Source organism: Neolamprologus brichardi, chromosome 6, assembly GCF_056152115.1.
Source record: "Neolamprologus brichardi isolate AB-2024 chromosome 6, ASM5615211v1, whole genome shotgun sequence".
Taxonomy (NCBI): domain Eukaryota; kingdom Metazoa; phylum Chordata; class Actinopteri; order Cichliformes; family Cichlidae; genus Neolamprologus; species Neolamprologus brichardi.
Window position 1 is genome coordinate 16,873,822 of NC_142109.1, and position 22,963 is coordinate 16,896,784.

The 22,963-nt window shown below is 38.2% G+C and overlaps 1 protein-coding gene across 1 annotated transcript in view; it reads right to left on the reverse strand.

The window, feature by feature from the left end:
- ctnna2 (catenin (cadherin-associated protein), alpha 2) overlaps window positions 1-22,963 on the reverse strand; it is a 321,242-nt gene that overhangs the window by 139,714 nt on the left and 158,565 nt on the right. The window lies entirely within an intron of this gene.

Sequence of the window (22,963 nt, forward strand, 5' to 3'; positions counted from 1 at the left end):
GAAATATTTTGATGGGAAAATTTGAGTGGCTAAAAAAGAAAATTTGAAACTATATTGTTATATTGAAACATTTCATCGATCTATTTAATTGTGTTAATTCTTACAATCTCAAGATCCCCAAAATGCTAGCCAGAATGCCAGTGAGCCACAGAATATGTAATACCGAAGCTCCTTCGTTTCCTCCCACAGCTCATAGGATTTCTCCCAGGCCCAAAGAAATCCCATCACATCATAGAAATCATTCTAATTATTATGAAGGACAAGGTGGGAATTCAGTGGTTTTTTTCTAAAATGAATGAACTGTCCCATTCTATACATAATGCAAGTAGCAGTAAACATACATAAACATAAAATTGTATAACTTGGTCATTAATCGGTTTTCAAACTAGACCCTTTTTGTTCTCTTCAGATATATAAGTCCCAAAATTAAGATTAGTTTAAATCTTAAAGTATGAATCATTAACATCAAACCAGTGTCTGAGGAAATGTCTCGCAGTGGGTGAAAAATAATAATTCAGTCTGAGCACTTGGCAAAAGTGAAATGGTGTGGTCATAATGAAATGCAACGACCACAGCGGACCTCAGTGTTCAACTTAAACCCCAGAGGGTCTCTCCAGCTGTCAGTGAAAGGAAAACAAATACCTGTGCTTGTTACCAGAGGCCTCAGGCTACAATTAAAGTTTTTATGAGAGTATTCTGGGAGATGAATAAAATGATATAAATAGAAATTATGTTTTTTATTTTTGACTATTGATAGCGTGGCATGGAATTTTAGCAGAGCACAGATTCAGGACTGGATTTATTTCACTTCTTTGTAGTTGATCCAGTAAAAGAAAAAAACAAAGTGTAGCCATGACGCTTGAAGTTCAAGCCTTGGGAACAACTTAGTAATTTTGCAGTTCTGAAAATGTGTTTTAGGGACTGACAATGGCTTAAAGTTGCCATGTGAAATTTACGATCTGGTTCTTTTTTATTGTAGCAAGCGCACCCCGACTTGGTACAGCTGGAAATCGTGACCTGTCAAATGACATGAATGCAAATGACTATGTAAGGACATCTTGATAGGGACAGAAATTTATTTTATCCTCTTCATCTTCATACCCTGTCCAGAATTCCCCTTACCTTCAGGTACTTCACAGCCCCTTAAACAGGCAACTGCAGGGTAAATTGAGGTTGTGAAGCTTCATTTATATAAATATTGGATGATACTTGGCATGGAGGCCAGTACTAGCACCACTATTGATTTCATTTAACTACTTTTTTAAACAAGCAACCAGGGCAAATGGTGATGGAGAATGGATATGATTATTTCTATACCTTTGAGTCCTCAGGACTGAAGTTTAACTACTTTAGACTTCTTTTTATTCCTACTCACCTTTACCTTAATCCTCTCTGTTGTGTCTGTAAGACATCAATTCATCTAACTGACAAGAGATCAAATCTCTGCTTGACCCACGCCTGAGGTGATAATTCTCTGAAGGGAGATATGTGCTCTCAGACAGCATCCATTATGAGTGCCTTGATTGATGATGCTCGGTAAAAATCAATATAGATGAGTGGTAACCAAAATGATCACAGTGATAACAAATGTATTCATCTCATCCTCACATTTTGAGGCGTAAACTGATGGTTAGAGATGATATGTTTTATTTACATGGAAATCCATAACTGCAATAATCCATAATCAGATCACTGTTCAGTCAGAGGAAAAGTGTGAGATTGTTGTTTTGCTTAAGAGCAGCCGGGGAGGAGAGCATAAGATTGCAGAGCTGCCGCTGCTGCTGCTGCTGTTTGGCAGCTAGAGGATATAGGGTAGCTGCCTGTCCAGATCACAAGCTAATAGGTCCGAAGCTATTGTCTTGTAGCTCATGTGTGCAAATTCAAGCATATGCTGCCTGCATAACAGACTTGGAAACTATTTGGGTGTCTAGGGATATGTTGTAGACCAACAACACGACTGGTGCTTGGACGGAAAGCCACAAAGGGATGAAGAGCAAAGGTCAAAACAATGAAAAAGGAAATTCTGACATGGTTTGCAAAAAGTGGGACACTAGGTGCATAAGGCCAGGGTAAGAACTAAAGGTCAAATACTAACAATACAGAGACCCTGCAGACTCAAATTGTACACATTCTAGCCAGACTATACAACGAGCATTCAGAAACATGCTTCAGTATTATTAAAAGGGCAGCCCGACTTTTGGTATCAGAAAAAATGACAGCTTAATAACACGTACCAATATGGCGTTTGCATAATGATGTCAGAGTTTCAGCACGTAGGGCCTGTGCAATGGTGTGAGTGTCAGTAACTGAACACTCCTACCGTGTTAGGCAAGACCACAGAGGGCCATAGAGGCAGGAGTACATTCTAAAATAAATAAATGAATAAATTAACCTAGGTTCCTGTGAGGGGTATTGATCGGGCAGCATTCTGCCATCTCACTGGGACTGGGACTGTGCTGCATAATAAATGCTAAACACCCCCTCATAACTGGATGCAGAGCTAAATCATGGGTGGCAGCATGTACTGCAGTGGGCTGTAAGGAGCTGCTGATGACTAATGACAATGTGTGGGTGTCTTTGCACTGATTCTTTTATAACAGGTGGGTTATCAGGATCAATATTCTAATAATCATCAACATTATCTTAGAATCCAAATCCTCTGACACACCATTTTCTCTCTCATTGTACATCCCCTTCTCTCCCTCCTTTTTAATCCCAATGCCGCATGTGACTGGTGTAAGTGTGATTCTACAGCACTAAATTCACTGATAGCCACTATCAAAACCCCAGTGTTTATATAACCTGCGTGTACAAGCTGGGGATTAATTGAAAGTGGACAGTAAGAGGGGAATTTAACACACACTCACACACACACACATACAGACATACACACATACAGACATACACATAAATTATACAGAGAGATTACTCTGTCAAATAATACATTTAGATGCAAAAGTAAAGGAAGCTTATAATTTAATTCCAGACCTTTTCTTATGAATGTGGCGCAAACTGTCAAAATAATAACTTTGCTAAAACAGACACGGGTCCAATAGGGCACAATAATTACATTCATTACTCAGGCTAACTCTCCAGGCAGCCTATAGCTCTCTCTGCCCACTGCTTCATTTACATGCACCACACTGTAGCAACACTGAATTAATAATAATGACTGAGGAGTCATTATTCTTACCTACATATGGAAGAGCTGTGGTACTCTGAAGGTAAAACTAGTTAGAGAATGGGTCAAGATTGACATTACTCTGACTTAGGGGGTGGGAGAGGCTTAGTATTATAATAATAATAATAATAATAATAATAATAATAATAATAATAATAATAATTATTATTATTATTATTATTATTATTATTATTAATAGTGCATTGTTTTAAAGTTAACTTACATGCCATGGTATGGTTGGATTAGCGTATGCTAATGTTTTGTCTTGCATTTAACTTAAAACATCAGGGTCAGTCAGTGTGATAATACATGGCAACAGCTGGGCCTGCATCTGGGGCTCTATGTAACCTGCATGATGGCAGATGTGGGTCAGTGCCTAATATTCAGAGTATTACGGTGGCTGAACGACAAAGCTTTATCCAGGACTGAAAGCAGGATTTCCTGTTCTTTTATCATAGTTATTTATACCTTTACAGATAGTTCAGATGATGAGATATTAAACAAATCCAATACAGGATATAATGCTCACACCTCACGTTGTCTATCATGCATTGTCTGGTATGCAATTTTAAACATAATGAATTTCCTGTTTCCATGTTAGTGGATATGGGCATTGTCCTATTAAATTAGATGTTTGGAGATATATCTAACACTTATCTTAAAGTAGAAATTAATAACAAAGCATAGTCTGATTCAGTGTAAAAAGAAAAAAAAAATGTGCAGATGAAATCATATTTAAGGAATACATTTGAAGGTTATAGCAACAAATACCTTCTATTACAAATACTTGCCATGGAGGACATATTTGTTGCATCACTTGTCAGGGCGACTGTGACATCAGTAACAATGGAAGTATGAGACGGAAAGGCAGAGTGTCTAAATAGTGCAGCGAGCTAGTTTTCCTGTAACGCACTAGTCATGAATTTGTTATATACTTGTCAAAATTTCCCAATTCCAAAGCTGAACGTTATAAAAACCAAAATAAAAAACAAACAGATGGGAAGCAGGAAGAAAAATTCTTACTTTTGTGATGTTAGTTTTTTTTTAATGCCTCTTTTTCCTGACTGATCCTACGAGGTTCTGAAACATCTTTGGAGGGACCGATCAGAAATTCAACAAATAACAAAAAATGTTTGTGTTTGAATATGTATCGCCTTTACAAAGAATATGTAGGTAATGTTTAGTGTACAGCAGTCTACAGACAAGACAGCACACGGCAAACACTTCTTCTACTAGCATGTGGTATTCCCAAAGTGCTGCTTTGGGGATATATTATTAAAGGAGACCTGTAGTTTTATTTAAATGTTTAAAACACCGTCTACTAGCAAGCCTTCAATATTTTTGCCACTTATTCCTTCACTTCCAGCAGCCTGAATCCAGGAAATTGTGGTGAAGCTTTTAAGGCCAGTGTATTTTAGCTTTGTTAAAGCTAACAGCAACAAAACTGGAAAGTCTAAATTAGAAATAAAACGAGGGGACAATGTCAATAAGGAACAAGGCCTGTCTCTATACCGTATCACACATAACTACCATAGAAATCCACAGTTGTGCTAACTCAAAAGTTGTAGCTTAGTTGAAACTGTGTGTAATTATTAGGAGACAAGGTTATTCTCAAAGCCTTCTATTGATTCAAAATGTAATTTTCTCTGCTATTTGGTCTTTATTTCCTGAAGGCCTCTGAGAGCTTTCGTGATCTCGGCAAGAGGACAGTGCATATTTCAAAAGCAAAGGGGACCAACAAACCCTGGAATAAAATAAACGTTCATGCCTTGAGGTGTTTCCGATCAGTGGCTCCTAATCTGGAGCCCCAGATTCAAACTTTATGTATCCAAAGGAATGAAAACTGCTTCAATCTTCACTTACTTATAACTACAAAATGTCAATTTGATGTTTTCTTTTTGTTTTTTAAGACTATACAAATGTCATCATTTAGTAATTTTGCCAAGGGAATCAAGGATTTGTGTGTCTAAACAAATGAAACAAACAAAAACAATAAATTGCTCTTTTATAATGACTGTTAAATTGGAGTTGTAACCTTTAAATTTAAATAGCTAGAGAACAAATTAAAATATTAAAAAAGGCACAGGTCTGAATTTGATTCAAGCCACAGCGTCTGTTACGCTCCTCGAATACAGAATGGTATTCTGTTTATCTGAACTTAAATTTAAAGTCTTAAAATGTGCAGATTGTCTTAAATGTAAATGTCACCCTGGCTGTCATTTTAAAAAGGTCCCTGGCCTTTTCAACAGCTACAAATGAAGCTGCCTGGGTAAATGTTTAAATTCACCATGTTAGATGTGGGCCGAATCAGATATCGAAAGAATTCAAATGAGAAAACATTAGCAATAGTTAAATGCATAATGGGAACTCACTTTAAAGCAAGGCCCTTTTTTTGTTTTCTTAATTTATAACCACATACTTTTTGTTCTCTCCTCTCCAAGCAGTATATCATTAGCTCAGCATATTCACTCTTTATGCTAAATGATTAATCACAGTAATTACATCTTTCATAATTTATAGGCAGATCACGAAAAATAAAAGTAAATCCCTAACAAAACTTTGATCAGGTTTTTCAGAGGCATAGTAAGCCCATAAGAGCTTCCTTTTAAATATATAGTTAACACGGGTTAGGGGAAGTAAAAATAGACAGCATTTATCATTTCCCATTTATCTGATCTGTGTCAGGATGAATAAATGCTTTTCTCCTACTCCCTTTGCTCCCTCTCTTTTCCCTATCTTTGAGGGAGATTGGCATCTCTCCAGTAGCCAATGAGATTGGCTGCATAAATGGAATTGCCCCATTCTCCAAGTGTCAGCTGAGAAAAAGGGAATGTGCTCACTGTTTACAAAACCATTGGACTAAAGATGCATCCCCAGTACTTAAGATGCAATTTTGGTAAACATTTTCAGTGTGACACTCGATGCATACAAGCGAGATCCAGCCCAGAGGCGTCGATAGAAATACAAGAGATGGACTTACCTGTCATATTAAATGCAGGGCAGAAGACAAGTGGATCCAAAAAGGAAGCCATGAAAGAGAGAGAAAGAGACAGAGAGAACAACGTTAAAATATTTACGTCTGCATTGCAAACTCTGAAAGGGTCAGATGCAACATCCTTACACACTCAAAGGTAAAAATGCGTTCAGCACACTGAAGCTTCGCTTCTTTCAAGACAGTTACCATAAGAGTGCAACACTCGGTAGTGGGATCAGACAGCCTATGGCAGAGTGAAACAGCATGTTTGCATTACTGCAGTACCACAGTTAAACTGATGGTGCGTTTAATGTCTAACTTGTGAAAACCATTGTACCTGACAGCAAGAAGAGGAGGAACAGAAAGACAAGCTTTTATTAGACTTTCCTGACTATCGACTATGATGGCCAGCAGCGACGCTGGGATCACATTCTGCCAACCAAGCAGCGCCCCACTACAAATCTGTGCATGTTTCTGTGCAGCCTAACTGCTTTAAAAAACGATGTCTGGGCTTGATCACAAAAGTGCCACTGGGTAGGCTTGTTAGCACTGTTACCTGCCACTAGAAGTATGTTTGAAGGTTTTTTCTTAATGATTAGCACGACACATATGGCACATCCTTGAGAAACCACCTCTTTTAGGTGCCTCAGTGTGTTCAGCTGTTTCCGGGAGGTATATTTATATTGTTGTATGGCCGGAAAGGAAGCATACTTGCCTAAAAAACTATGCTTGAGTATAACTTCTTTAATTTCATTTTTTTAATCCTACAGTTTTTTATTTTATTTAGTTATTTAAATCTACTTATTTTATATAATTACATTTGATATATATAGTGTCAAATCACAACAAAAATCATACCAGGATGCTTTACTTCATAATGTCACAACACAATACTACAGAAAAGTAGGGTTATGGGGCTGGGTGGGTGGGGGGATGAGGGGTGGAGCCATTTGTTTCAACTGGGTGGGGTAAAAGGAGTGTGTGTGTGTTTCTTGAGGGGGCACAGATGAGCACAGGTTGACTGAACCTGTAATAGTTGATTTGGTTGATAAATATATACAAATAAAAAACAGTATTAATATTATTTGCTCTTTTACAAAAAACGATGATGCAATGTGACGTCAACCCCCTCCGTCACTTAAAAAAAGCATTCCAGCTGAACACCTCTACCACTGCTACAACTTTGCACAGTAAAAAGAAAAACAAACAAACACACAAACGTGAGGCTGCTAGGAGCGAAATGAGCTTTCGAATATCTATGTGACGTATATCTTTAAATAAAGTGTGACACTGAAAACTGTTTCTGAATTACCAGTCATGAGATATTCTAGGAGTCTGCCCACAGTGTCAATCATCTTTGAATGTGTAAACTACACTGTGATGTTGAGCGCTAGTTTAATACACAGGCAATACAGTTTTAAGAATACAAACGTGTGACAGGCCATGTTTTTATTTAAAGTGGGGTTTTTCATACTGTGTATAAATATATAAATTCTGTGATCTATGTTCATCTCAATCATTTAATTTCAAACAAACTGTACAGTGTTGCACTTACTGTACCCATGATGTTCTTTTAAGAGCTAAAATGACTACAAGCCTGCATTTATCAGGTTGTTTGCCTTTGTTGGTAAAATGCTTAGGGAATCAAAGAAATTTCATTTATGAATTTACATCTAATAATTTTGCCACTTAGAGGACATTTGAAGAATGAATAAAGTGAAAAATACAGCGATTATCAGTCTACCTATGCTGGAAAGCAGTGCAGTTGTTACTCTGGTACTTCAGTTGTTTTATAGAGGAAAGCAATCTGTTTGAAAAGTGGGTCAAAGAACTTTTGTAAAGTTCTTTAATCAATTTTTGAACAACTTGTGTTTACGATCAGAACGCTACAGCTAATGTTTAGTGACAAATTTATTAGTTTTCGTTACGGCATTGCAAATTCCATCTGACTCTAGTTTCGACAGCAAGTATGTTAAAGAAAACTGAAAATAATTCACACTGCATCATTAAACAGGAAGTAGGTATGAGTCAAACAGAAAAGTGCTTTTTTTGTTGTTTCAACATGAGAAAGCCCAGATGGCCAGACGAACTGTGGGAGTGTGGAGAAAGAGAGGAAATAGGTGCTGAAAACACAGAGAAACAGACAAAAAACAGAGTCTATTAACAAAGACAACAGGTAAAAGGAAATTGCGCTGAAAAAAAGGCAAATAAAATATACTGCAGTTTTGCCAATAATTATGAGAAAGCAGTTATGATGCACATTTAGATCTATGATTATAGTTCTCCTGTAAACAAAAACAGTGGAGGATAACGTGTTTTAAAATACAATAAGGAAAGTTGTTGCTTAACAATATTTGCTCTTATACTGTTTGAATATTTATAATGAATTTAAATACATTCCCTCCGAGTCAATTAGCTCCACGGTGGTGTGTTTTACAAATTTACAAGCAAAAGATCACCAGTTGAATCCCAGGAGGAGACAAATCCCTGTGGGCCCGGGTCAGTAAGGTCATCTGGCATAAAAAATTAAAAATGGGAAACTCAAATATGTGGAGCTACCTGCTGTGGTGATCCCGTGTAGAAGTGCAAGATCTTGTTTGCATCGATATTCCTCCCCAAGCGACTCTACAACAACAACTTTAAATTACCCAGAGAAGTTTCGTTGTGTTATGTCCAGCACCTCGTGCCACCTGTAACGCTTGTTGTTTGTGTACAAATTGTGTGATTTTCAGTAGGTGAGACTACATGGATTAGCTTAAGGTCATAGTTTAAAACCTATTCCATCATTGTATGGCAAATACAGGGGTTTTAGGACGTCTTTTACACAGATCTGCCTCATCTTTTAATGATTCTAACTAATCATAAACCATTAAGTGTCAGCTTCAACAGTATTAATTCAATCAGACTCATCATCAAAATGGTTGCTCCGAGCCCCCGCTGCACGGCTTAGCGATGGTGTGCTGAGAATGAAACGACACATTAAAATGGGCTGGAGCATGCAATCCCCCAAAAAGGCATTTGCTGCGCTCCGCATGCACCAAGGACATGCTACAGTAAGGTCAGGATCACACACTGGCAGAATACTGAATAAGGCAGCCTTCTGGGCTGGGATTCCTGAATCCGGTTCATCGTCCCTGCCCTATGGTAAAATGTCTGATCGCTCTACATATCCAGTCCCCGCAGGCCTTCTGAAAACTTCAGACAGGCAACAAAAAGAGTGAAGTGCAAGTTGCACATGGTGTATGTGTGCTACAGGTAAAAACAAAATCACCTACACAATAATCAAAAACCTGATGGGAGATGTTTCATGTGGCTCCACATTAAGCATAGTCGTGAGAAATACTACACAGCTAAATATCCTTTACAGTGAAACATTAGATGCTCTGATCTTCTTTTATTATGAAGCTGCAGATGAAGGCCCTCGAAGCATCTTGACTTTGTTGCTAGGCAACCTCAAAGTCAGCTGCTGTCCACTACTTTGCTGTTTAGTTAAAGTTGTTGCAACTGAAGTGGGGGAAAGAAGTCACGACGCTACAAATCAGACACTATTATACTCTTCCCATTTAAACCACTGGCAGCGCTGCAGAAGAAAACAGAGAAAAAAACCCTTCTCTGCACTAATTTGTTTAGGATGCAGAGAACACGCTTTGGTAACACAGAAGATTATCTCAGTACACCCTGGAAAACTTGTCAACTCGGGGTGCTCAAGGGCATTTCTAGAAAACAGTCAGTGAGATGAGGGATAAAAGTGAGATGCCCTAGGAGCATAAGAGGCATATTAAATCCTTCAGATCCAGTGAAAACAAATACAAAAGGAAAGAATCGCTGCCAAAAAGACGTCCATAGTGATCGTCCGCTCTGCTCATAGCAGAGAGCAGAAAGCCTCTAATTAAAGCTTTATATTAATAAACACGCTTGGTCCTCACTTTGGTTGCAATTCAAATTTGGAATTTCTCCAGTAAACACAAACTACAGTTACTCGACCACATTTGTTGGGATCATGAATTTAAAAAGGTAAACCGGCGTTAGTGTGGATGGCATGTTATTCTTCTGAGCCGGTCAAACGAGAGGAGAGAATGCATTTCCCACTTCTCGCTATTTTGTGAAATTTTACATGCACCTACCCTTCAGGCGAGTGTTGTATCCTTCTTCACTGAAAACATTTGGGACTAGTGTGTGGGAGTGGGAATGAGAGTTGTTGTTTTAAAGCTGGCACTAATGAAACCCATGGGCCTGAGATGACAATGGGAGGATGTTTGATGAGAAAGTATTTGGTCCGGTCTGTACTCTGTGTGTGGTGTTGCCTGTGCGTCCATATGTGCATAAAGGAGCGAGCGCGAGTAAATAAAAATAAATAAATAACAACAACAATGAAAACGAGTTTTGCGACAAAATCTGTTTAAACCACCCATATGGCCTATCGTTCTCATGCCTGCAAATAAAAATGAATATATTGCAATTGTTGTTTTTTAAACTGAAAAAGAGCCTTCAAGCAGACATCTAACAACAGCTAAGCAGAACAAACCTAATACACAAACTCTAAAATGAAATACTGTATACTCACAGCATATTCACAGCATATTCAGGGGAAATTCCAGAAATGTTAGCAATTTATTCAAAGATGAACCATGAAAAGTCCTTTCAGGAACTGCACTTGCGTAACATTAAAATGGGTAATATAAAATTCCACTAGAGCTAAAAATGTCACGAGTTATGCTTTAATGTTGAGTCCAAATGTGCAAACCGATATGCAAAGTTGAACCCAACCAGAAAATAACCGGGTAAAAGAAAACATTGCTGTGGCTGAATTTTCAGCTGAGCTACAAAATCTGCAGCTGCAATAAAGGGAACAGAAATTAATGTACAAATTTCCTTTGGCATTGTTTAAGCAACTATTTCAGCTATTTAGTATAATTTTAGCACACACACACACACACACACACATAGAAAACAAACAACAAAAATGCATGTTTTATATTCAACTTCATCTGTGGCAGCAAAAACCATACGACCATAACCAGCCATATCACATACTGGCATTATTCCCAACTGTATAACTCATTATCTTGTGACCTTATTCCACATGATATTTGTAGCCTCTCAAAATCATTTGATTTCCTTAAATGTATATGTCAAGCAGCTAAAGCTTAGCTCTCTAAAGGTTAAAGTACACAGCCTGGAATCACCAAATAACCCCTTTTAAGCAGCAATTTTCTTAAATCCCAGCTTTCCTGGTACAAGGACACTTTTGCAGCTCTTAGGTATTTATAAAGGGAAGAGACTGTATGTTCCACACTATACTGTGCATCTTGCATGCTGATGTCTGAAAAGGGGTGCACCCACTGCAGCACAATTTTAGATTGTTTTCCCCCACATTGGGGGTGCGGATATAAAACTGCAGAATTTGTTTGTAACCCCTCAATATATCTTTCTCACAAAGACACCAACGGAGATATTCTGCTGTGTTACTCCTGTCCTCGTATAAGTGTGTCATTTATGCATTTTAACTTATGTTACTTAATTTGATGCCTTTTGTCAGTGCTTAATGAAATGCTTTCATCCTACCAACTTAATCAGTTCCTTACTTTCATTTAAAAGTCTTATAAAACTGACATACTATTCAGTAAGTAGTTTATAGTATATTTCACCTTGTTACTGTTGCTGTTTCATTAAAACTGCAGATTTGGCAGTGTGGGGAGAGAGACGGATTAGCAAGTAAAGTGATTTGCTATCACATTACAATTTGTAAGCAAATAGAAAAGCTGAATCAAAAATAGACAGAACTCTTTAAATAAAATATTACTGAATCAAATATTGAATCGTTTTTTCTTGTAAACTAGAAGGCAATGAAATCAAATAGATTGTGAAATAGTTTAATTGTAACCTTGACATCTGATGAAAGGAACAACAGAGACTGAAAGCGGGTTAAAGGTTTGGAGAACACAGTGTGAACAATGCCAAAATCCAATGCAACCAGATGGTCCCTGGAACAAGCATCGCCTAGAGCAAGCTACCTCCCCCATCACAATTTACTGTATATTCAAGCATGGGCCTACATCCACATACTTCATGCTTTAAATATTTTTTTTAAGAATGACGGTAAGATACCACAGTCTGTTTTGAAAAACTGTTTATGCTGATTTATCTCAATATGTTGCAAAAGGTAAAAAAAAAAGAATATATTTCATAGCAACAGATACCATGCCATTCTTCTATTATTTCTTTTTTAGATGAAAGGGATGCACATTGAGCTGTTCTTTCAGATAAAATCTTGTTGCTTTAATTGTTTTTTTCTCCTCTCTTTTTTTTGAGCATTTATGCATCCACTCAGTCTCCATCTCTGAAAAAGCCTGTCTTTGCAGCACCTTTTAGAGTGAAAGGTGAGGATGCTGAGAAAGGAAAAGACATCTAACTATCCTGAACAAATGGTTTTTATTTCCTTGGACGAAGCAAAGCACAAAGTAATCAGTGAGCAACCTCTCTTGCCCCTCTTTCACGAGCCCACGCACCAACACATCCCACACTCACAGATATACTGAGAAGAGAATATAGGCTTGTTATTGGCCACAGTATAGGAGACTCAATCAATCAATCATGAATTAATGGCTAGGCCACGCACTCCTGCAGTCACGCACCCGTGCAGATACAGACTCCTAGCTTACAGACACACATGACACGGAATCAAATCACAAAAGCAATTTCATTAAACCCAGTTGTAATTCAATAGCTGTAATCGTTTACTAAATGCTTGCTGAAAAAAACTAATATGGTGTGCTACAAATCCTATTATTCTACACTATGTAGCATAAAAAAACTGATAAGTACGATGTCTGGACATTAAACCGAAACAACAAAATCATCTTAGAGTCACAAAATGAGCTTAAAGTATTTTTGGGGTTTTGGGAGCTTTTTAAAGCATGATGCTTCTTTGTTCATTAAACAAGGAAACAACTAGAGAGCCATGTGACAGATAAGCTTTATGGAAAATACTGGCATGCAAGTTTTTGGTCCATAACAGCCATAAGGATCTCTGTAGGGGGCGGTGAGAAGGGATATGCTCTCCAGTCATTGTTGTTTGAGAGGCCACTGAGCCTCTTGATCCCTGGGTAATCTCCAGCTATCCGTCTGAGTTATCACCTCTCTTGATTTAGGTCACCCTGGCGGCTTTCGGTTTTTAGGTTGTCCACCATCCCCCCACAGAGCACATGCACACAAAATCCCACATGCAATGAGACAAGAAGATAAACAGGCATACTGATGCCATGAAAAGCATATAAGCATATACACTAAACAGCAATTTCTCAGAAACAAATGCTTCACACAAAGCACAAATTCTCTCACGCAGCAGTAAAAAGTATTTTGTTTTTGTCACTACATGTTTAACTTGTAGTGCAAAATTAGCATTTTCATGAAGTAGCGGCCCTCACTAAGACTTATAATGACTTACAGTTTCTTTATACAGATATCAGGTTACTTTATATATTGATGGCATGTGTGCCTCTAAAATGATTTGCACTACAGTAAATAAGAAATTACTGTTTTCTTATCTTTTTTTTTCTTTGATGAACCAGAGATTCTGAGACATCTATAAAAGTGGTTCAAACATATCTTTATATATCCATGCAACAGCCTGTATTTTGAACATTATGTTTTTACTCCTTATTCAGCCACGACTAGACTGAAAGAAAAGAAAAAATAAGAAAAGGCTATAAATTATTTTAGCATCACTTTGCAGCACAGTGGTGATTCAACATGACATCATTAAACTGTCTATTCAGTATCCAAGTAACGCTCAGACCAGACCATAGCTCACCCCAATCCCCCAACCCCACCCTAAACTACAGGGCATTCTTTCTCCATATTATTGCCCCGTAGCTAACAGTACTGTGCTCTGTGACTAACAGGTCACTCCTTGGCCCTTGAGGGAGACTAATATCCTGTCCTCTTTTGCTGTAATGAAAAACACAGGCCAGGGAGAAAGGATGAGAAAGCCTGGCTGCACACGAGCATGGCCTTGGTTTGGTACCAACGCATATTTGCCATTTAATGTCAAGCAGAGATGTTGTTGATAACATGAACGCCTGTGGCAAAATACACTGCTCTAATTTAGCATGTAAGGTTTAGCATAGGAGTGGTAATGCTCACTGAAAATAGTGTTTGATGTGTAGATGAATAGATATGTGTGCATACCAAAAATGCTTTTTTTGCCACTAGTCTTTACAATAGCACTGTGCCACTTACACATAGAGGACCTACTCGACAATGGAAATGCATGCCGTGAAGCTCCTTGTGAACAGCTTTTATGCAGATGTTAATGCCTAGCAATGATAGTTGTGGTTGGTTTGTGGTTGATTTACAAAGTTGTGCAGTTTTCTAGGGATACAATTATTTAAGAAATAAAATGCCTGATCAGAAAGGGTTTTTTTTTCTATAAACACAGAAGCTTTTCCACAGAGCATTTGTTTAACAATCCCCCCCACCCTGGAAAAAAACAACAACAAAAAAAAAAAACCCAGGCTTAGCAGATTTCATGTGCGTTCTATAGCGCTCTTATTTCCATGTATTTGAGTACAGCTTTTGAGATCGTCATGAAAACCGTGCCCGCTGTCCGTGGTCCTAAAAATATAACAGTTTAAAGTAAAACTGTAATATAATTTTAATCAAGGGAAAAAAATATCTTTTTTCAAGTTTATCAATGTAAAATATCAAACAAATAAGAATTCCTGTGCCTGACGTCCATCGGAGGCCTGATTATTTTCAATGACAGGGTCTAAAGTCAGCATGCCATCGCTCCATTCTTAAGCCATTCACTTTGAACCCCTACCCAGGCTGTGTAATTCCTGCCACAGAAGCCATAGTATATTGAAAAAGAACCTGGAACTAGAAACTGAAGAGATGGAAGAAGTAGTGTTGCCACTGGTTTTGTGGGAGTGCTCTTGGTTAGAGGTCCAAAGTCATCTCTGAGTTCATTGAGTAAATTTAGAATTTGATTGCTTAGTAATCCACACATTTCTATTCCATTTTTATGTGATTTGCAAAAACAACAACTGGAAGAATGTGTCATACTACAAATGACCCATTCCTTTAAAAGTGATTGTAAAGCATGGCTTTATATTATACTGTGGAAATGGGCTGAAAACACATGGATTCAAAGATTAAGAGGTGTGGTGTGTTTCTTCACATCACTTGATAAAGTTGTGGAGAAAATACAAATGAAAAACGATTGACATCAACAACATCTAAGATTAAGTTAAACTTAAAGGCACTTTTATACTCATGTAGAGCAATTCACTGAAACAGGTCTGGAAGGGAACAGTAACTGAACTGTTTACCCAGAGTAGGCATAAATTCTATCACTGTTGTGAACTGCCCAAATGATGTGTGTATATATCATGCCTGCCTTTGGAACAAAACCAGCAATAGTTTGGAACATAGAGTGTAAATGCATCTATTCACAACACAGGGAATTGCTGACCCACTGGGTCAACTGCAGTCTGTCGCTGCAGGCTTTATTCTAAAAGCAAGTTCTCATGCTCTTGACCTCTGCATAGATGTCACAGAGAACTGGTGAAAACACCATGTTCCCTACTGCTTTCCAATATATAATACATCACTAGCCATCATGTAGTCAGCATCCCAGTCGCTCTGCAACACTGAGCTATTGTTTGATGAAACCGGGTGACAGCGGCCACAGTTAAAAAGAACGATTCATCATCCAGGTCATGGGTGCTCTTGATGGCGTTCCAGTATAATGGCCATCTGAAATGCACGTACTTGCAAAAAACTAAACATCAAAATACTTGTCATATCTGCACATTACCACTGGCACAGGAAGAGTTCATTTAATTCTGGCTTTATTGCTTTTCTTTTTTCTGCACATTTCTACTTGTAAGTAGAATGCCATAAAACTGTGTCTTCTGCAATGGCTGTATCTTATGTCAGTGCAAAAATATACAAATGGAAAAACGACGTGAATCATTTTTCACACATATCTGAATCCACGTCTTGTTTTTGTAAAGCCGCCATCAATCAGAACAATTGCGTGCTCATAATAACCTACAAAAGTAGAATCTCGTTAACGCCTTCAGCTCGCAGCATCTGGCTGCGGACCCTTCGTTTTTAATGTACATGTTCCTACATGAACATTATCCTTGTCTTCAAAGTGGTCGTAGCAGTTTCTGAAGTTATGCAAAAGAAGTTCATTAGAGAATTTACATTGTCCTGGAGTTTAACAGCACATCTAACACTTTTAACACTGTCTGTTGCTGATGGAGTGGGATACAGTCCACTGTCAACATTAACAGGATTAAACTGGCAAAGAAAAGTTGTGGCATGTCACCAGCACACATAAAAATATGCAACCGGACATGAATCTCTCCAGCGTAGCGAGGTGGCAGTAGGGAAGCTGACCAAAAGGATTTATTCCATATGAAATGCCATCAAACTTTTACAGGCATAATTTCAGGGAAAAGGTAACAGCTGCTGACAGTTCCACCCACACGTTGGGCCTTGAGGACCTACCGAAAACAGGGCAAAAGTGAAGCCAGAAGACTCTTTCTTGCTGTGTTTACAAAGTCACCTGCAGTATTCAGGCTGTAGGAGGAGGTTTGAATAGGTTTAGAAATTCAAAAAGAGCAAACAAAAAAAATTGGAACCGAGAAACTGATTCATCACAACCATGGCAACAGTTAGACTGTCTGCAGTGTAGTGGAATGGTATCCACTTTGAGCTGGAGATTATTCAATAAGCCTGTATATATAAATGCATCTTTCATAAATTATAGAGCTGTTTAAGATGGGACACAATGCAGGCCCCACTTCCTTTTATTCCTTTTTCCTTTTATTATAAGTCTGGGTGTCCATTCAGAAAGGCACAGTGCAGATGTGATGCTGGACATTTAAGAGCACACAGCAAATAATGCACTTCAAATTCAATGGGCCATTAAAGTGTTACAGCTGGAATAAATTTTACATGCATCATGTAATGTTGTATACAGAGGGAGATACGGTGACTTGAGTGGTGGGCCTAGTGAGTGCTGTCTGCTGCAGGGATGCTAGTTAAATACTGGTATTTCAGGCTCATATCAAAACATTATATACTTATTGATCTCTGCATGGGGCAATTAGATGAGAAACAAATGCAGTTGTTAGGAAAGAAGCATTTACAACTGCAATATCAATGTGGTTTGACAGTTTGTAATGAAGATTTAAATATCATTGTTTGATTTTCTGATGATTAACGTTGCTCTAGTTGCAGGGAGAGCCACGTCAATTTTCATCACATGGTTCTAGGAAATAATGTTATTTTAATGAGTGCACGCGTTGGATATTTAGCGTTAACATGTTGAATTAAAAAAAAAGGTTGCTAAATGGGTATTACTGAGGCAAAGTAGTCGCTTTTCAAGGGTGTTTCTGCAAAAGTGCAGAACGACAGGGTGTTAGCCACAGTAAGGAAATGGACTGAAAAGGCCTGCCTGTTGGATACTGATAAACAACAGTGAATATCGGAAACATTTATCTGTAATTTCTGCAAAGTAAAACTAATTTTTATTGTATATTTTTAAAAAAAAATGCAAAAAACTAACTAAGCTTTTTTCTTCACTTTCTTCATTTAGGGTATATTTGCATGGAAGAAAAGTCAGGATTTGTTAAAATATAGTTTCATATTCTAGAAAGTCAATATGCAGAAAATGCTTTTACAGAAAAGGGGGCAATAGTGCACCGCTTACTTTGACTGATGGACAGGCTGGCTAGAACTGCCTTTGTAATGACAAATCATACAAATGCACAGCGCTCACTGATGCTATTTATGTGCAACAAAAAATGGGCTCAAGTTAAGCAGTGAGACACTGCACCGGGTCAATGATAGAGAAAAAAAAACCCCAAAGAGAATAAATGACTGACAACACCTTAACCAACATAACATCAACATATAAATTAGAAAACATTAATGTTAAAAAAAAATAGGCAACAGAAAAATAGGAAACAAGCTTGAATAATCTTTAAAAAGTGACATTAACAAATGATAATTGTTGTATCACCATCCTTTGAGGAACACTGTGCAAGCACAGAGAATCCTGAGGCAGATGGAAACCTATCTAAGGAAACCCAAAAACCAAAGAGGCCATCAATCAAACCACGTGTATTTTTATGGGAATGGGCTGTGATGTTAGTGTTAGCGTCTGTTTGTCTATCACTGGAAAAATTCAAATTCACTTTGTCACAAAACACGTCCACAGACACCGGGGTGGAAATTTACATGTAAAACTGTGTCCAGGCACAAAGGCAGAAAAGTACATACAAATTCTTTTCATCCGGTTTACAAAGTGATGGTCCTTACATATAAATCTCAGTCATGATGAAATTTTACACATGCATGAGCCTCATGTTTAACCATGAATGAATGAATGAATTAAGACAAACTCTAAGCAGAAGTGCAATTTGCCCCTCTGAAAAAAATGGAGAACAGGAAACGTGGATGTGTGCTGTGTGGGTTTCACATCTGGCATGCAAAAGAAAATTCTTTTTTTACAAGTCAGATTTGACTCCAAATATGTGTGTCCATAGTCTGAAGTATGTGTGAGATTCACACATTTCTTACCACACGTTCCTTCTGTAAAAATAACAGTTTGTGTGTTGGAAAAGGCATACGCATGCCTTTTGTGTGAAAACATCATTTATATAGCTGGCCCCAGAACTGTTAAAACAACTGTAGTATTTAAAGATGAGTTGAAGAATTAGAGGAGAAATGAACCAAAAATCAAACCTGTAGCCTCTGCAGGCCACAATACAAATGTACCCCCTTCTAAAAAGGCATTACAACAGACGTCTCTTATCTGCCATATTATGGCTTTTCCATTATGAAAGGACTCATCCATTAGACACCCACAAGGTTTTACAATATTACAGTTGATCAAGTTTTTTTGCCTCACTGCCTAAGGGGGTTGAGGGCTTGGCAGTGCTCTCTAGTTGACTAATTAGAGCCTAAACAAGTGCATAAATGAATACAGATGGGGACTGCCATTCATGGGCAGCTTTGACTCTAAACACAATGCTGTACTTACAGTAAAGTTTTCTCTTATTCACTCAGATGTGATATTCATGTGTGTGTGTTTCTGAGAAGGAAAGAAAGAATAAATGAGAAAGAGGAAGGGAAAAGGCAGACACAAAGGGAGAGCATGAAAAACCATCATCCTGTGTTGCACAGGGATGATTTGCACAGCCATATTTAGCTTGAGCTGTATGCTAAGGCATTAAACTATGTTGTGCTCCAAGAGAGCTGTAAACACCCTGTAAACATATTGTCCCTCACCATCTATGAACAGCTGTATTCCTTTTGTGGGGCTTTTGTTAAGGCCACCATTAAACAGAAAAATTAAACTAAATAAAAATAGTTTCATAGCAAATTAGCTGTAGCTTAGTCAACAATCATCTATTTTTTTCTTATTTGGAAGAAAAAATGGCTCTATGGCTCTATGATTATAGACATAATGATGCTGTGCTACACCACAGGCTAAACAGAGTAAAGTAAAGGTGTTGTTTGATATATGGGGGAATGAGCATACTGATACTGACCTTAGCCTCATGTGGAAATTAACCACTTGCCTGGATCTGCCCAAAGACATCAAATCAATTTAACATCATTTTTTAAGGATCACTAAGTAACAAAACAAAAGTTCAGTTGTTAATATCTCCATTTATGTGTGTGTCATCATATCGAACACAATGGCTCACACAGAAATGATCTAGTAATCCACAACAGACGTGTTCTGGATATCCAATTAGTGCACCTCATATTCCATTGCACAGACATAACTTCAGCTTCTCCCTCTGCCTGCATTAATAAAATAGCAGTGATCTTTGAGTGACCTGTGGGGCTGTTGACACCAACGTGTCTACACCTTCTCACACCCATGTCTATGAGAGACAAGATATAACACAAGCTAATTCCTAACGCCTGTGTTATAATGAGCTCGTTAAACTATATGGGGCCCCGTTTCCTACAAGAGTCACTAACCAGTCTCTGCAACATGTACAAGTCCATAAACTTTTATTGGCTTCCACCCATTGCATCCCCCAGCCATTAATTGTCAGGGTGGATGTGTTTCATTACTAAGTGAAATCCAACCTTGTTCAAAAATAAACGAACCAAGAATATAAAACATGTCTTATGACAAGACAGCATGTTCAATTACACATACTTGGTCTCATATCTCAAACCCCCCACCCCGTGATGACCTCTTATTTTTCTAGTTGGTTTAGTTTACTCGAGCCTCTTAGACATTAACGCAACCAATTAAGTTTTACCCGCATGCAAATGAGTGTATAGGCTTCCTTTTCCTTCCTTCGAGATATCAACAGACACACATATATACTTGCAGCTTGCTGTAATCACATTTTGTCATTCAACTTGTAATTTTACAGTCAGTTGATGTAAAAATTGTATTGTAGCCTTCACTGATTTTACATACAAGGGACTCAGTCCAATTCATCTTGTAAAAATAAGCTGTGTGACATGTTTACTGCTGTGGCAAACCTTATTAAAATCAAGAAAATGACCTTTTGATGCCATTGGTAGGCTTATTTGTACTATATTGAAGAAGCGCTAAATATGTTGTAGGATTAAAGCCTTGAATCAGGCTGAACATTGATATAACTGCAATGAAGAGTAACCAATCACATTATTGCCATCTTCCTGAAACCCAGCCACCACCAACACCAACGCCATGTGTGAACACAATGGAAAAGACGAAGATGCAATATGAATACCCAAAATTATGGCCACCATCAGCCGCTCCTGAATGGAAATTCAAAGCCAAATGTGTACTAAACATTTGTAAATATTTTTCACTCATTAAGCAACCAATTAAGATGATTGTGCAGGCTTGGAGGAAATATGCACCGTGAGTGCTGTCTACTCTCGCTACATTCATATTAGGTTTATTATTGAAGTTTGTGGCATATTGGAATATTTATTCAAAGTACCATATCTTTGTCCTTCTTTTGCAGCCTGTCATTTGCATCCACTGGCTTGAATACAGAATCATGCTTGTTTACATTTGAGCCCTGAAGCAAATGGATGATTTGCGTGTGTGGAGTGAATACATCATTCACTTCTGTCTCTGATAGTGATTTATGGCTTACAGCCTTTTGTGGCTGACAAAAGATAGGCAGTTCACTGGCCTGCTCCCAACATGTCCCCAGTGCACATCTCTAACACAAGTGATACTGAAGCCTCTAAACTTCTAACTTAACATATAAACAAACGCCAAGTCTGCCAGGCCTCGTGTTAAGCTTTTAAACCCACATCAAATGCGCATCAACGTACAGGCGAAAAATAAAGACAAACTGACATAAACAGAAGACCGACACAAGGTTATATAGGCATTGATATCCAACTACTTCAGCTCATGCTGTATGTGCCTATGAGAGAAGAAATTGTTTGTCATCAGTTCACCAAAAGGCTAACAGACACCCACTCACACCCCTATAGAGATAAGCATCAGAAACTCTGAGGGACTGCACACCTCAGTAGATGAGGTACGAATGCAGTGAGCACACATACAGTAGAAAGATGTATAAGCATTATATTGTGTCAAATAGAAGGGATAAAGCAGGCAATTCCTCATCTAAAACAAACAGAAAAGAAGAGCAGCAACCTGAAACAACTGCAGCTAATTTCAACACTAAATAATGGTTTGAAGAACTCTCCTGTCAGAAATCAGGAAACAAGTGTGAGTATCCCACAAACGCCTTCTAATCACATAGCTGCTTACTTCAAGTTACCGGTTCACACTGACTTCACATTTGATTATCCCTCTGAAGAACTGCCACCTCATCAAGGTACAGGGTTTGTTTGCCTGTCTCTGTGATCCGTGAAACTGCGTTGTCTAGGGCAACAGCGCCTTGTAGGGTATTCCCACAGCAAACTGTTCCCCGGAGGGGACTGTACCTGATTCCAACTTTAACCTATCATCACGCAAGTCGGGTAATAACCGAATAATATGATTGCAAATGTAATCTTACTCTTCCCTCACAGAGGAGTCTGTAGGGTGGACCAGCTTATCCTGAGAGACTTATGTCCATGTGGCTAAAGCACAGAAGTCAGTTTCAGCTGCAATATTCAAATCTGGATTTTTACATGATCAGAATCACGTGCAGATAACAGATATGCCATGTTTTAATCAGTTCAGAAAAAGCTTTGAGTCTTTCCTCTAGCATTTTCCACAAGCAAAAACAGTTATCATGTATAACGCTCTGAGCACTCTGACAATGAGACTGCTCTAAAGCTCCTTTCTGTCTCTGAATGGCTCCTATATTACTAGATCAAAGTAGAGATGCCACATTACTGTTTCAAAAGGCACCAGATCAGCCAGAGGAGGTCTGAGCATCTAGTTAGGATGCTTTGTGGATACCACCCTGTGGAACTGTTCCAGGCAACCCCAAATTGAAGGAGACCCTGGGGTAGACCCCGAATCTGCTGGATAGATTTTATATCTCATCTGACCTTGGAACCTCTCGGGATACCCGAGGAGTAACTGGAAAGGTGCTGCTGGGGAGAAGGGGATTTGGAAAACCCTGATTATCAGACCATAATGTTTTCATTTCAGATGATCTCATGCTGTCAGACTATGCATGCAATCTATAACAGATTAAAAAAGAAATTAATAAAAATCTTCATTAACTGTTATATGTAATATGCACCTCTGGAAATCCAAACATGCTACTAATGTGCTCATCAGTATTATTATCATCACTATTATTTATATACACCAAGTGCAATAGAAGGCATTACAAAACGTTGCCCCT